The sequence below is a fragment of the Biomphalaria glabrata genome, chromosome 10, assembly GCF_947242115.1.
Source record: "Biomphalaria glabrata chromosome 10, xgBioGlab47.1, whole genome shotgun sequence".
Taxonomy (NCBI): Eukaryota; Metazoa; Mollusca; class Gastropoda; family Planorbidae; genus Biomphalaria; species Biomphalaria glabrata.
The window spans coordinates 3,301,756-3,313,853 of record NC_074720.1 but is presented as its reverse complement, the minus strand read 5'-3'; the positions used below and the strand labels follow the sequence as shown (position 1 = coordinate 3,313,853).

At 34.9% G+C, this 12,098-nt stretch overlaps 1 long non-coding RNA gene across 3 annotated transcripts in view; it reads right to left on the bottom strand.

Moving 5' to 3' along the window:
- Nucleotides 1–12,098, bottom strand: part of LOC106072032 (uncharacterized) — a 32,026-nt gene that overhangs the window by 19,126 nt on the left and 802 nt on the right. For 2 of the 3 annotated variants that reach the window (XR_008780250.1, XR_008780252.1), the window contains exons 3-4: nt 11,851–11,957; nt 10,532–10,706 (exon numbers count right to left, since the gene is read on the bottom strand). This is a non-coding gene — a long non-coding RNA (uncharacterized LOC106072032). The remainder of the gene's footprint in view (nt 1–10,531; nt 10,707–11,850; nt 11,958–12,098) is intronic. The other variant, XR_008780251.1, reaches the window with a different exon arrangement.

Here is a 12,098-nt window from a genome sequence, read left to right as displayed (position 1 = left end):
GTGAAAAAAGCAAAACAAGAAAAAGGATGTGCACTGCTGGGTTGTCTACAAATGCACACAGACATAACCAACTATTTTGTCTTGGATCAACAATTCAATTGATGACTATATTACTACATCTAGTCCTCAGCTAAAAATCCTCATGTTTAAAACATAATACAATATCCTTTCCTATAAGTACAAAGATGGCCACCGAGACCGATCTTCTTTGAAAAAGTCCTCAACTACATCCTTTAAACATGAAGATGGCTAAAGAGCCCAGTCTTCACTTTTAAAATTCCTCCATTAATCATTCCTATAAACACGATGATGGCTAAGGAGTCCAGTCTTCGCTTTTAAAATTCCTCCATTAATCATTCCTATAAACACGAAGATGGCTAAGGAGTCCAGTCTTCGATTTTTAAAGTCCTCCGTTAATCATTCCTATGAACACGAAGATGGCTAAAGAGTCCGGTCTTCGCTTTTGAAAAGTCCTAAACTAAACATAGTAAAGTCATCAATTAAATGTGTTTTCTCCACAACTATTTAGTTGGTCTGCAAGTACAAATGTTGATTAGTGTGCGTTGCATCACGAGCGGCGATATTTCCTTTGATGGACACATTTATATGTTCCTTCAGTGTGACTTAATTATTGTTACAAACCTTCCATCGGAATATAAATGAAGACGTCTAACACAGTTATACATCCTTATGAATTTCTTTTTTAAGCACTCAAAGAATGATTTCACTGGGAATAGCAAATACATTTTGATCACCACATTAAGTGCAGAGATGAAAAATCTGCGAATTATCACACATATGTACACAAACGTTTGTAGATATCCTCATCACAATTAAATAGAGATGTTTCAAAACATCACTGGTTACATCGCTTCACAATGTCTCAGTGGATGAGAGATGAGCGTGATACAAACGACACAAATCCCAACTGTTCCTGCACAATCATCATATATCTGATGGCTTCTATTTTCATCCTTTTTTTTTTTTAACATTTGTTTTGCAAACGTGCATCAGTTGAATAGCTGGAGCCCAATAAAAAGTTTCAGGCTTGCATTTTCGGCTGACTCCTGTTTTGAGCTTGTCGACCGACAACTTCATTTTGATAAACTGACTGCAACGAATTTTTACGATGGCGTCGTGTTAAATCTATTGAAGGTGGTCTACAAGCATCCGGTTTGAGGGCTGAATCAGCCTCACAAACTTCGCACTCAACTAATGTTGAGTGAGTTGAATCAGCCTCAAAGCTTGCACTCAACTAATTATGTCCCAACTATTATTCAACTGAACTGAAATAACCGGTTATTTCACAAACTCATTCTTCTATGATATTTTTATAATGCCTTTAAACATTCCAAGTTATGATGATGCTTTGTCCAAGGCATTGTAGCACGTGAAAAAAGCAAAACAAGAAAAAGGATGTGCACTGCTGGATTGTCTACAAATGCACACAGACATAACCAACTATTTTGTCTTGGATCAACTATTCAATTGATGACTATATTACTACATCTAGTCCTCAGCTAAAAATCCTCATGTTTAAAACATAATACAATATCCTTTCCTATAAGTACAAAGATGGCCACCGAGACCGATCTTCTTTGAAAAAGTCCTCAACTACATCCTTTAAACATGAAGATGGCTAAAGAGCCCAGTCTTCACTTTTAAAATTCCTACGTTAATCATTCCTATGAACATGAAGATGGCTAAGGAGTCCAGTCTTCGCTTTTAAAATTCCTCCATTAATCATTCCTATAAACACGAAGATGGCTAAGGAGTCCAGTCTTCGATTTTAAAAGTCCTCCGTTAATCATTCCTATGAACACAAAGATGGCTAAAGAGTCCGGTCTTCGCTTTAGAAAAGTCCTAAGCTAAACATAGTAAAGTCATCAATTAAATGTGTTTTCTCCGCAACTATTTAGTTGGTCTGCAAGTACAAATGTTGATTAGTGTGCGTTGCATCACGAGCGGCGATATTTCCTTTGATGGACACATTTATATGTTCCTTCAGTGTGACTTAATTATTGTTACAAACCTTCCATCGGAATATAAATGAAGACGTCTAACACAGTTATACATCCTTATGAATTTCTTTTTTAAGCACTCAAAGAATGATTTCACTGGGAATAGCAAATACATTTTGATCACCACATTAAGTGCAGAGATGAAAAATCTGCGAATTATCACACATATGTACACAAACGTTTGTAGATATCCTCATCACAATTAAATAGAGATGTTTCAAAACATCACTGGTTACATCGCTTCACAATGTCTCAGTGGATGAGAGATGAGCGTGATACAAACGACACAAATCCCAACTGTTCCTGCACAATCATCATATATCTGATGGCTTCTATTTTCATCCTTTTTTTTTTTTAACATTTGTTTTGCAAACGTGCATCAGTTGAATAGCTGGAGCCCAATAAAAAGTTTCAGGCTTGCATTTTCGGCTGACTCCTGTTTTGAGCTTGTCGACCGACAACTTCATTTTGATAAACTGACTGCAACGAATTTTTACGATGGCGTCGTGTTAAATCTATTGAAGGTGGTCTACAAGCATCCGGTTTGAGGGCTGAATCAGCCTCACAAACTTCGCACTCAACTAATGTTGAGTGAGTTGAATCAGCCTCAAAGCTTGCACTCAACTAATTATGTCCCAACTATTATTCAACTGAACTGAAATAACCGGTTATTTCACAAACTCATTCTTCTATGATATTTTTATAATGCCTTTAAACATTCCAAGTTATGATGATGCTTTGTCCAAGGCATTGTAGCACGTGAAAAAAGCAAAACAAGAAAAAGGATGTGCACTGCTGGGTTGTCTACAAATGCACACAGACATAACCAACTATTTTGTCTTGGATCAACAATTCAATTGATGACTATATTACTACATCTAGTCCTCAGCTAAAAATCCTCATGTTTAAAACATAATACAATATCCTTTCCTATAAGTACAAAGATGGCCACCGAGACCGATCTTCTTTGAAAAAGTCCTCAACTACATCCTTTAAACATGAAGATGGCTAAAGAGCCCAGTCTTCACTTTTAAAATTCCTCCATTAATCATTCCTATAAACACGATGATGGCTAAGGAGTCCAGTCTTCGCTTTTAAAATTCCTCCATTAATCATTCCTATAAACACGAAGATGGCTAAGGAGTCCAGTCTTCGATTTTTAAAGTCCTCCGTTAATCATTCCTATGAACACGAAGATGGCTAAAGAGTCCGGTCTTCGCTTTTGAAAAGTCCTAAACTAAACATAGTAAAGTCATCAATTAAATGTGTTTTCTCCACAACTATTTAGTTGGTCTGCAAGTACAAATGTTGATTAGTGTGCGTTGCATCACGAGCGGCGATATTTCCTTTGATGGACACATTTATATGTTCCTTCAGTGTGACTTAATTATTGTTACAAACCTTCCATCGGAATATAAATGAAGACGTCTAACACAGTTATACATCCTTATGAATTTCTTTTTTAAGCACTCAAAGAATGATTTCACTGGGAATAGCAAATACATTTTGATCACCACATTAAGTGCAGAGATGAAAAATCTGCGAATTATCACACATATGTACACAAACGTTTGTAGATATCCTCATCACAATTAAATAGAGATGTTTCAAAACATCACTGGTTACATCGCTTCACAATGTCTCAGTGGATGAGAGATGAGCGTGATACAAACGACACAAATCCCAACTGTTCCTGCACAATCATCATATATCTGATGGCTTCTATTTTCATCCTTTTTTTTTTTTAACATTTGTTTTGCAAACGTGCATCAGTTGAATAGCTGGAGCCCAATAAAAAGTTTCAGGCTTGCATTTTCGGCTGACTCCTGTTTTGAGCTTGTCGACCGACAACTTCATTTTGATAAACTGACTGCAACGAATTTTTACGATGGCGTCGTGTTAAATCTATTGAAGGTGGTCTACAAGCATCCGGTTTGAGGGCTGAATCAGCCTCACAAACTTCGCACTCAACTAATGTTGAGTGAGTTGAATCAGCCTCAAAGCTTGCACTCAACTAATTATGTCCCAACTATTATTCAACTGAACTGAAATAACCGGTTATTTCACAAACTCATTCTTCTATGATATTTTTATAATGCCTTTAAACATTCCAAGTTATGATGATGCTTTGTCCAAGGCATTGTAGCACGTGAAAAAAGCAAAACAAGAAAAAGGATGTGCACTGCTGGGTTGTCTACAAATGCACACAGACATAACCAACTATTTTGTCTTGTATCAACTATTCAATTGATGACTATATTACTACATCTAGTCCTCAGCTAAAAATCCTCATGTTTAAAACATAATACAATATCCTTTCCTATAAGTACAAAGATGGCCACCGAGACCGATCTTCTTTGAAAAAGTCCTCAACTACATCCTTTAAACATGAAGATGGCTAAAGAGCCCAGTCTTCACTTTTAAAATTCCTCCATTAATCATTCCTATAAACACGATGATGGCTAAGGAGTCCAGTCTTCGCTTTTAAAATTCCTCCATTAATCATTCCTATAAACACGAAGATGGCTAAGGAGTCCAGTCTTCGATTTTTAAAGTCCTCCGTTAATCATTCCTATGAACACGAAGATGGCTAAAGAGTCCGGTCTTCGCTTTTGAAAAGTCCTAAACTAAACATAGTAAAGTCATCAATTAAATGTGTTTTCTCCACAACTATTTAGTTGGTCTGCAAGTACAAATGTTGATTAGTGTGCGTTGCATCACGAGCGGCGATATTTCCTTTGATGGACATGTTTATATGTTCCTTCAGTGTGACTTAATTATTGTTACAAACCTTCCATCGGAATATAAATGAAGACGTCTAACACAGTTATACATCCTTATGAATTTCTTTTTTAAGCACTCAAAGAATGATTTCACTGGGAATAGCAAATACATTTTGATCACCACATTAAGTGCAGAGATGAAAAATCTGCGAATTATCACACATTTGTACACAAACGTTTGTAGATATCCTCATCACAATTAAATAGAGATGTTTTCAAAACATCACTGGTTACATCGCTTCACAATGTCTCAGTGGATGAGAGATGAGCGTGATACAAACGACACAAATCCCAACTGTTCCTGCACAATCATCATATATCTGATGGCTTCTATTTTCATCCTTTTTTTTTTTTAACATTTGTTTTGCAAACGTGCATCAGTTGAATAGCTGGAGCCCAATAAAAAGTTTCAGGCTTGCATTTTTGGCTGACTCCTGTTTTGAGCTTGTCGACCGACAACTTCATTTTGATAAACTGACTGCAACGAATTTTTACGATGGCGTCGTGTTAAATCTATTGAAGGTGGTCTACAAGCATCCGGTTTGAGGGCTGAATCAGCCTCACAAACTTCGCACTCAACTAATGTTGAGTGAGTTGAATCAGCCTCAAAGCTTGCACTCAACTAATTATGTCCCAACTATTATTCAACTGAACTGAAATAACCGGTTATTTCACAAACTCATTCTTCTATGATATTTTTATAATGCCTTTAAACATTCCAAGTTATGATGATGCTTTGTCCAAGGCATTGTAGCACGTGAAAAAAGCAAAACAAGAAAAAGGATGTGCACTGCTGGATTGTCTACAAATGCACACAGACATAACCAACTATTTTGTCTTGGATCAACTATTCAATTGATGACTATATTACTACATCTAGTCCTCAGCTAAAAATCCTCATGTTTAAAACATAATACAATATCCTTTCCTATAAGTACAAAGATGGCCACCGAGACCGATCTTCTTTGAAAAAGTCCTCAACTACATCCTTTAAACATGAAGATGGCTAAAGAGCCCAGTCTTCACTTTTAAAATTCCTACGTTAATCATTCCTATGAACATGAAGATGGCTAAGGAGTCCAGTCTTCGCTTTTAAAATTCCTCCATTAATCATTCCTATAAACACGAAGATGGCTAAGGAGTCCAGTCTTCGATTTTAAAAGTCCTCCGTTAATCATTCCTATGAACACAAAGATGGCTAAAGAGTCCGGTCTTCGCTTTAGAAAAGTCCTAAGCTAAACATAGTAAAGTCATCAATTAAATGTGTTTTCTCCGCAACTATTTAGTTGGTCTGCAAGTACAAATGTTGATTAGTGTGCGTTGCATCACGAGCGGCGATATTTCCTTTGATGGACACATTTATATGTTCCTTCAGTGTGACTTAATTATTGTTACAAACCTTCCATCGGAATATAAATGAAGACGTCTAACACAGTTATACATCCTTATGAATTTCTTTTTTAAGCACTCAAAGAATGATTTCACTGGGAATAGCAAATACATTTTGATCACCACATTAAGTGCAGAGATGAAAAATCTGCGAATTATCACACATATGTACACAAACGTTTGTAGATATCCTCATCACAATTAAATAGAGATGTTTCAAAACATCACTGGTTACATCGCTTCACAATGTCTCAGTGGATGAGAGATGAGCGTGATACAAACGACACAAATCCCAACTGTTCCTGCACAATCATCATATATCTGATGGCTTCTATTTTCATCCTTTTTTTTTTTTAACATTTGTTTTGCAAACGTGCATCAGTTGAATAGCTGGAGCCCAATAAAAAGTTTCAGGCTTGCATTTTCGGCTGACTCCTGTTTTGAGCTTGTCGACCGACAACTTCATTTTGATAAACTGACTGCAACGAATTTTTACGATGGCGTCGTGTTAAATCTATTGAAGGTGGTCTACAAGCATCCGGTTTGAGGGCTGAATCAGCCTCACAAACTTCGCACTCAACTAATGTTGAGTGAGTTGAATCAGCCTCAAAGCTTGCACTCAACTAATTATGTCCCAACTATTATTCAACTGAACTGAAATAACCGGTTATTTCACAAACTCATTCTTCTATGATATTTTTATAATGCCTTTAAACATTCCAAGTTATGATGATGCTTTGTCCAAGGCATTGTAGCACGTGAAAAAAGCAAAACAAGAAAAAGGATGTGCACTGCTGGGTTGTCTACAAATGCACACAGACATAACCAACTATTTTGTCTTGGATCAACAATTCAATTGATGACTATATTACTACATCTAGTCCTCAGCTAAAAATCCTCATGTTTAAAACATAATACAATATCCTTTCCTATAAGTACAAAGATGGCCACCGAGACCGATCTTCTTTGAAAAAGTCCTCAACTACATCCTTTAAACATGAAGATGGCTAAAGAGCCCAGTCTTCACTTTTAAAATTCCTCCATTAATCATTCCTATAAACACGATGATGGCTAAGGAGTCCAGTCTTCGCTTTTAAAATTCCTCCATTAATCATTCCTATAAACACGAAGATGGCTAAGGAGTCCAGTCTTCGATTTTTAAAGTCCTCCGTTAATCATTCCTATGAACACGAAGATGGCTAAAGAGTCCGGTCTTCGCTTTTGAAAAGTCCTAAACTAAACATAGTAAAGTCATCAATTAAATGTGTTTTCTCCACAACTATTTAGTTGGTCTGCAAGTACAAATGTTGATTAGTGTGCGTTGCATCACGAGCGGCGATATTTCCTTTGATGGACACGTTTATATGTTTCTTGAGTGTGACTTAATTATTGTTACAAACCTTCCATCGGAATATAAATGAAGACGTCTAACACAGTTATACATCCTTATGAATTTCTTTTTTAAGCACTCAAAGAATGATTTCACTGGGAATAGCAAATACATTTTGATCACCACATTAAGTGCAGAGATGAAAAATCTGCGAATTATCACACATTTGTACACAAACGTTTGTAGATATCCTCATCACAATTAAATAGAGATGTTTCAAAACATCACTGGTTACATCGCTTCACAATGTCTCAGTGGATGAGAGATGAGCGTGATACAAACGACACAAATCCCAACTGTTCCTGCACAATCATCATATATCTGATGGCTTCTATTTTCATCCTTTTTTTTTTTTTAACATTTGTTTTGCAAACGTGCATCAGTTGAATAGCTGGAGCCCAATAAAAAGTTTCAGGCTTGCATTTTCGGCTGACTCCTGTTTTGAGCTTGTCGACCGACAACTTCATTTTGATAAACTGACTGCAACGAATTTTTACGATGGCGTCGTGTTAAATCTATTGAAGGTGGTCTACAAGCATCCGGTTTGAGGGCTGAATCAGCCTCACAAACTTCGCACTCAACTAATGTTGAGTGAGTTGAATCAGCCTCAAAGCTTGCACTCAACTAATTATGTCCCAACTATTATTCAACTGAACTGAAATAACCGGTTATTTCACAAACTCATTCTTCTATGATATTTTTATAATGCCTTTAAACATTCCAAGTTATGATGATGCTTTGTCCAAGGCATTGTAGCACGTGAAAAAAGCAAAACAAGAAAAAGGATGTGCACTGCTGGGTTGTCTACAAATGCACACAGACATAACCAACTATTTTGTCTTGGATCAACAATTCAATTGATGACTCTATTACTACATCTAGTCCTCAGCTAAAAATCCTCATGTTTAAAACATAATACAATATCCTTTCCTATAAGTACAAAGATGGCCACCGAGACCGATCTTCTTTGAAAAAGTCCTCAACTACATCCTTTTAACATGAAGATGGCTAAAGAGCCCAGTCTTCACTTTTAAAATTCCTACGTTAATCATTCCTATGAACATGAAGATGGCTAAGGAGTCCAGTCTTCGCTTTTAAAATTCCTCCATTAATCATTCCTATAAACACGAAGATGGCTAAGGAGTCCAGTCTTCGATTTTAAAAGTCCTCCGTTAATCATTCCTATGAACACGAAGATGGCTAAAGAGTCCGGTCTTCGCTTTAGAAAAGTCCTAAGCTAAACATAGTAAAGTCATCAATTAAATGTGTTTTCTCCGCAACTATTTAGTTGGTCTGCAAGTACAAATGTTGATTAGTGTGCGTTGCATCACGAGCGGCGATATTTCCTTTGATGGACACGTTTATATGTTCCTTCAGTGTGACTTAATTATTGTTACAAACCTTCCATCGGAATATAAATGAAGACGTCTAACACAGTTATACATCCTTATGAATTTCTTTTTTAAGCACTCAAAGAATGATTTCACTGGGAATAGCAAATACATTTTGATCACCACATTAAGTGCAGAGATGAAAAATCTGTGAATTATCACACATTTGTTGCTATATTTATTGTTACAAACGTTCAATTGGAATATAAATGAAGACGTCTAACACAGTTATACATCCGTATGAATTTCTTTTTTAAGCACTCTAAGAATGATTTCACTGTGAATTGCAAATACATTTAGATCACCACATTAAGTGTAGAGTCTCAATGAATGAGAGATGAGTGTGATACAAATGACAATCCCAAATGTTCCTGCACAATTATATACATGTAATGGATTAAATCTTTTTTTTTTTACATTTGTTTTGCGAATGTGCATCAGTTGAATATCTGGAGCCAAATAAATAGATGCATCATGAGCGGCAACATTTCCTTTGGTGGAAACGTTCATATTGATTGTTCATTGAATGTGTTAGGGTTAGGATTTTTTGCATGCAATTGTATATCATATCACATGGAATAGTAGATTTATTTTTCCACATTAACTCCCAACATGAAAATATAATGCACATTTTTCCACACATTAGAAATGAAACATTTTAAGAGTATTCAAGTCAACTTAATATGTCATTATATTGCACATAATCACAAGAAACCATGAATGTTTTTTGTCACACTATCACACACTGAAGAATTGAAACAGTTTATTTAGTTAAAGATCTACATGAAGTCAAGTGAACTTGTTTATGCAATAGTACATCATATCACTGTGAATTGTAGATCCTTTTTTTTTTGTCCAATTAAGTACTGGGGTGTTAAGACCATGCACATCAACACATAGTTGCTACAATAGTAACTTGAATCATCCCAATCTCCAGTAACTTGAATCATCCCAATCTCCAAGTGGCAAAGTGAAAGTTGATGGTGATTCACAACTTTTTATTTTTGTGTTTGAATTCCATATTTAGAATACATTACTATTGAATTAATCCAAATGACAAAGAAGCCAATTCCATTATTTGTTGAAATATATTTACATTTGTACAGTTTGAATAATTTCAGAGCAATTCAGTTTTTCTGCAAAAATTAATAGGAACATCTACATATTTTAACTGAAATTAAAATGGTATATCACTAAGTTTAACAAATGAAAATTCAGTTTACTTTCATAACTAGACACTATTAAAACAAATACAATACAAATTTCTTTAACTAGACAGTGAACTTACAAAGTTGTGTATGAAGTAATTACTGACATCATAATATACAAAACAAATACAGGAACCATGCATATACAACATACAACTAATGCAGGATATTTAAAGTAACATGCATATACAACATACAACAAATGCAGGTTATTTAAAATAACGTGCACATACAACATACAACTAATGCAGGATATTTAAAGTAGCATGCACGTACAACATACAACTAATGCAGGATCATCACTTTACAAAAAAAAAAAAATACTGTAAAGTATAAGAATATTTCTTACCTTATTCTGACTATGGCTCCATTTGAAGAAATGGCAGTGAACTTTAGATAAAACATGTTGACCATTTGTAGATCAGTAGAATCTTTTCACAGTGAGAGAGATGTTTAATGTTCCTCCTGTAGCCTTAAAATGTTCATCCTTTTTCCTTGACCTCATGTTTAATTGACCATTTAGTCTATAAGTGAGTTAAGAAGAATGCACTGTTTAACAAATATATCACATTTAAATGCATGACCATATAATGCAGTATTGATAAAATTAGTGAATTTTAATGAGTGGCAGTTTCTAAACTTTTCATTCAAGAAGAGCTTTTCCTGTCTCAGACTTAATGTTTAAAGAGAATGTGTTTCTTAGTGATGGTCATTTTGTTTTCAAATAATAGTCACACTATCTCACTGTGTGATGGAAAAATAGAAAGGTTTACGAGACTTCATGGTATTTTAAAGTAAATTTTTTAATGTATCTCTTTTTGATTGCAGGTATAGTGGCTGAGCAGTAAAGCACTTAGCTTCCCAAGTTGAAGTCCCAGGTTTGAATCCTGATATTTTAAATTTTGGGACCTTTGGGTGCCTCTGAGTCTACCCAGCTCTAATGGGTACCTGACATTAGTTGGGGAAAGTAAAGGCAGTTGGTTGTTGTGCTGGCCACATGACACCCTCGTTAACTGTGAGCCAAAAAAACATAACCTTTACATCATCTGCCCTGTAGATCGCAAGGTCTGAAAGGGTAACTTTCTTTGCTAGGGATTGAAGGGCATTTTTTTAAAATAAGATCATCACTTTCAACTTTTCATTTGGCTATATATATAAATGTGCCACGAAGAATGAAGCAAATTGCTTACTTACTTTAAATTTTTAGACGTAATGCAGCCTAATGTGAGTTTATTAATTTGTGTTTTTAACCCAACAACTCAAATTTTTAGATTTTGAAATGCTATCCTATTAAACAAAAGGAGGTAACTAAATTAAAAAAAATAATAATCAATAAAAAAAATGTAAATCTAATACAAACAAATAAATAAATAACTTAAATAGAAAAATATATCTAGTTTTAAAATACTTCAAATATATTAAGTACAAGTACAAGTTTTTAAAATACCTAATTACAAAAGTAGGCCTTATAAGCTACCCTATCTAGACTTTTGTTTAAAATATTTTTAGAAAAAAAAAAAGACTATACAGATCTGGCTTTGGTTTTGGTTCCAAACTAGCTCTTATTGTCTGAAAGTTTAAGATACTATTGTTAGGGTCCTAAAACACACTACAGAATTAAACACCTAGTGTAAAAACAATGCATCCTAAACAAGAAGCTCTTATTACCTTGATCTGTAGATTAACTTATGGTAATCAAGGCGACAGTGGAAAACCAAGGCATCAGTTGAGTATCAAGGCATGACAGTCATGTAGAGTCTGTCTTTGAAAAAAAACTGAAATGTTGAAGCAAATTGACAAATTGAAAGAAATGTCAATAATCTTTTAAAAAAAAAAAAAAAAAAAAAAAAAAAAAAAAAAGGAAACAGTAATTGCCCTTGCCCAGGTGTATTAATACATATTTATGAATTTATGAA